The sequence below is a fragment of the Montipora foliosa genome, chromosome 1 (assembly GCF_036669935.1).
Source record: "Montipora foliosa isolate CH-2021 chromosome 1, ASM3666993v2, whole genome shotgun sequence".
NCBI classification, from domain to species: Eukaryota; Metazoa; Cnidaria; class Anthozoa; order Scleractinia; family Acroporidae; genus Montipora; species Montipora foliosa.
In genome coordinates this window covers 29,651,759-29,656,758 of record NC_090869.1, presented here as the reverse complement: position 1 = coordinate 29,656,758, position 5,000 = coordinate 29,651,759, and the positions used below count along the sequence as shown (strand labels likewise).

General features: G+C 42.4%; 2 pseudogenes; both read left to right on the top strand.

The window, feature by feature from the left end:
• LOC138012563 (uncharacterized) overlaps positions 1 to 5,000 on the top strand; it is a 583,226-nt pseudogene that overhangs the window by 166,216 nt on the left and 412,010 nt on the right.
• LOC137982054 (uncharacterized) lies at positions 214 to 1,779 on the top strand (annotated as a pseudogene).

Below are 5,000 nucleotides of genomic sequence, written 5' to 3'. Positions count from 1 at the left end.
CGGCAGGGGCTGCTTGCCTCGAGCCAATCATGCAATAATAACAGTCAACAGTAGACTGACAGTAGTTTCCTAATTTGGTTGGCAAATTTGGGTACGACCATCGCAGCTGCAGTCCAGAAGAGCTTGCAAGAGGCAGGTATCATTGTGAACAATCCGCAATCGGCAAGCCAGCCTGACATACAGTCTATCCCAGACACACCCCAGAGCAATAATATGGGCAGCCGCCAACAAGATGGATCCTTGCTGACACAGACGCCCGCACAAGCTGCAATTCAACAAGTGATATCCAACCTGATCGATGGAACGACGCAGCCTATAACTAGTAAGAACACATTTGTATCTGTAGCTGTTCGTTTGTCAAATAGGGATCAGATAAGGTCAAAAAACAGATGTGGGGTAATGAGTATGTAGATTTTGCTGTTATCTTTCATAACAGCTCTAGTGATGATGATCAGTATACTTTTAAGGTCCAAAATAGGAAGGGAGGGCAGCCTACCTTTTCCTTAGAGCAAAGTATTAAAAAACAGCCCATTCATACTATTGATCAATGGACGGCTGCTTTTCACGCATTCGTGGCCGTTTATTCAGAGCGTTTCTCTTCAGAAACAGCCCAATTAGGGTGCTAAAGTGAGAGACCTCGCGAAACGGGGGGCCAACTGGAAATTTTATGACGAAAATTTCCGTATGCTACGACAAAAAGGGCTAATTCTATGGGACCGAATCCACAGTGAGCTATGGCTGATGGCCAGTGTCCCCAAAACCAAACAGTCTCCTCCATCAAAGTCAACCACTAAGCAAAGTGGGCAGTCTTTTCCTCAAGGGGGGCAACTGCACAGGGTGTGACTTCAAACACCAGTGCTTTAAATGCAGCCTTAATTACCCCACTGCCAGCAAAACCAGAATCGAGCGGGTAAACGCCCATTCTCCAAACCAGGGTTGTCAAGTAACTACACCTCCACCCACTCCGCTTCCCACACCAGTCAAGGTTAACAGACTAGCCATATATCTCACAGGTTATGAGAACAAACTTTGATTGACGGTTTCACATTTGGATTTAGATTACACTTTCAGGGCCCCTATAAGGCCTCGGGTGCAAAAAATTTAATTTCAGCATTGCATCACCCAGAGGTGGTGGACAGTAAGCTGATTAAGGAAACGCAAAGTGGGCGTATACGAGGCCCCTTTAATTATGCACGTTTTAGCAACTTACATGTATCATCTTTGGGGGTGATACCAAAGAAAGCCCCTGGTGAATTTCGACTGATTAATCATTTATCCTTTCCGTATGGAGATTCAGTTAATAAATTCATTCCACCAGATTTTTCCACAGTAAAATATGCTACAGTGGATGATGCTATCAATTTCATAAAAGTTTTAGGTCGAAGCTGTGTGTTAGCCAAGACTGTTGTGAGGAGTGAATTTAGAACAATACCAGGACATCCTTCTGACCACCCCTTATTGGGTTTGCAATGGAGGGGCGACTGGTATTACCGCCGTTGTCTTCCGATGGGTTGCTCTAGTTCATGTAAAACCTTTGAAGGTTTAAGCACAGCAATGGAGTGGATAGCTCGCAATAAGCTTGGTATTCTCCACATTTTACACATTTTAGATGATTTCCTTATAATCGGAGAGTCCACACAAGCTTGCCAGGCTAAATTTCAAAGGTTTTTGCTGTTTTGTGAAGACATAGGGGTTCCCACGGTTCCCGAAAAAACACAGGGCCCTTCCTCTGTACTCATATTTGCAGGCATTGAATTGGATTGTCTCAAGAAAAGGTAGACAAATGCATAGAAGGTATCGAGAAGGCTCGGGGTCGAAATAATATTACACTTAGGGATCTGCAATCCCTGATTGGTTCCTTTAATTTTGCCTGTTCAGTGGTTGTCCCTGGTAGAGTAATTCTGTGTCGGATGATTAAGTTGACAATTGGCAAAAAGCACCCCCATCATTTCATTCCGGTTACCAAAGAAATAAAGCAGGATTTGCAAATATGGGAAATGTTTTTCCATTCCTTTAATGGCAAGTCGTTTTTCTTAGAGGAGGCTTGGACAACTTCAGGTCAGCTGTGATTTTATACCGATGCAGCAAAATCAAAAGGTTATGGCATAGTCTTTGGGAGCCACTGGGCATATGGTGAATGGTCAGAAATCTGAAAAATGAAAGGGATATTTCTTTTCTCGAGTTTTTTCCGATTGTTGCTGGATTAAGCTTGTGGTGTCACCAGCTAAGGAACAAGAAAGTTCTATTCATGACAGATAATGAGAGTGTTGTTCAGGTTATCAACAAGCAGACATCACGAGACCCATACTTGCTTGTATTGATTAGGAAAATGGTGCTAATTTGTTTGTGAAATAACATTCTATTCAGGGCAAAACACATACCGCGTGTTCAGAATGGGCTAGCTGATAGTTTATCTCGGGTGCAGGGCAACAAATTCAAGGGCTTGTATCGCGGGATGGATCGGGTCCCGACTCCCCTACCCAAACATTTGAGGCTGGAGAATTGGGAGACACCCTAAGACGCTTGCTGGAAGCTAGCCTCAGTGCCACTTCTTTGTCTATGTATAGCCGCCCTTGGGAAATTTTACATCAATTTGAAAGTGAGAGATTACCAGCATCCACTTCGATCTTTACCCACTCTAGTGACAACTTAGCACTGTTTCTGGCGTTCTTGGCAGAGAAAAACTGTGCAGGGTCTACAGTTATGACCTATATATCGGCTCTGAGTTTTCCTCATCGGTTAACTGGCTGGCCAGACCCCACAAAGTCTGAAATGGTGAAACTCGCTCTGCGTGGTATTGTAAGTTATATCCATCCCAAGACCCTAGGCTCGCAATTACACTGCCAATATTGGAACGTATTATAACAGCATGTAATGACGTGTTCTCTGTGTGTTACCAGCGAAAGCTGATCAAGGCAATGTATGCCCTCGCATTTTTTTCAGCCTTAAGGGTTGGAGAAATTACTCGGGGGCCCGGGGCACCAGGCCAAAAATGTCATTACCATCGACCAATTTTTCTTTCTAAGAGATGCACTCAACAACATTGTGGCTGTAAAATTAGTCTTGAAACATTATGAGCACAGTGATTCAACAAAACCGGTTGAGCTGCTTATGTATAGAGAGCATCCTATTTGTCCAGTGTCTCTGATGTTAGACTATGTTACATTACGGGGAAGTGCCACGGGGCCACTCTTTTGCTGGGCTGATGGGGCAGTTATTTCTAGACCTTATTTTACCCGGTCTCTCAAGGAAGTTTTACAATATTGCAACCTTGATGAAGATAGATATAAAACACACAGCTTTCGCATCGGGGCAGCCTCATGGGCAGCAGCAAAAGGAATGTGTGACTCTCAGATAAGAGTATTCTTTAGATGGAATTTCAATGCATTTGTCCAATACATTCGTATACAAACCCTAAGGACATAGTCATGATTTATCCAGGATCGCCTTCCCATTGTGCCCAGTGGTCTCAAATCTTATAGTAGCTGTTTGAATTAAGTTAAAAGTTCAGCACATTTTGAGCAGGGGCCAAGTGTGTGTGAACCTTTATCAGTATATAAAGTAGCTGGAATAAGTAATTGACTGAGGATGCACCAATACTGTAGTTATTGACCCCTTGTCCAGGGGCTAAGGGTTTGCTCTATTTATCATACAAGGCAGTTTTTTGTGAAAGGTTGTTGCGCTTAATCAAATGACCTTTTGAGCAGGGGCCAAAGGTCTACTCGGTTGTTTAAGTCTTTTTGATCACCCTTCTCCCTCAGGGTGTTATGTGCCTGGCTCTGCATTCGGGAGGGATCAGGTTTCTCCCTATAACTGGGTTTTTCCTAACGGGCAGCAGGCCCCACTTTAGAAGACCTTTGGGTAAGACTCGCAGTCTTGAGTAGTTGCACTAGTTGTGGTCATTTCATGAATGTTTTGATAATTTAGTTGGACCTTTTGAGCAGAGGCCAGAGGGTCCAAGCAATACGTGATGATTTAGTTATGGTTTTACGTAATTTGGATTGGACCTTAACAAAATGGGTTAAGGGTCAAACAATATGAAATGTCAGAGGGTAACCTGTGATTGAGCAGGGGCATAGTTTATAGCTCAATAACTTAATTCTATTCAATAATCTGTCAATTGTTGGATTGTTTAATACATAACTTGAATTAGTTTTGTTTTGATTCTGATCATTATGCGTTTGTGCTGTTACTTTTATATTGTACTTTATCCAGATGTGGTTAATAGTTGAACTTCGAACGTTGGACACTTACTTGAAATACAGCATTTTTTAACCATTAAGCAGAGGCCCAAGTGGCCTATGTTATCATGGCAGAAAATATAAAGTATGTTGTTCAACTTTTCTGGATTCAATGCAGTGGCTTTGGGTGGGGGGCCCTTGCAGGGCTGTGGCGGGTACTCCCCCACCTTTGCTGGGAATGATTTCTATTGTTGTAGGTTTTTCGGAGTAATAAGTTAACTGTTATAAAAATAAACAGCCACCACGGTGGCCAAATGTGGCAGATCATGTTTTGTCTATTCTTCCCAGCAAACTTTGCGCAGCCACTGCATTGTGTAGTAAATTTATTTTAAGATTTTTCAATAACAAAGAGCATAAAGTTATTAAAGCGTAAGGGAAAGGAGTGAAAGGGTTAACACAGTCTACATGCATGTCTAATTGGTATAGGACCTAACATTTTACTACAGCAAAGTGGAGTACAATGAATGTAGATTTGATGGAATAAAAATAGGCCATTTTATAGATGTCTCGATGACCTAGCCATCTATGAATGGCGGCAAGGCTGCCAGTGACCTTGTATTGATACAGACCTCGCTGCATTGTTTTGTTGTAACTCTAATTAGTCTACATTAACATTACAAAAGCTGAAAGGTATGTATCAAAACAGGGTCACTGGCAGCCTTGCTTCCATTCTTAGGCCAGGTAACTTAGCTATAATTGCAAAATGGACTGTTGGCATGGCAACAGTGTGTAATCAAATCAAATGTAGAAGTTCATTCA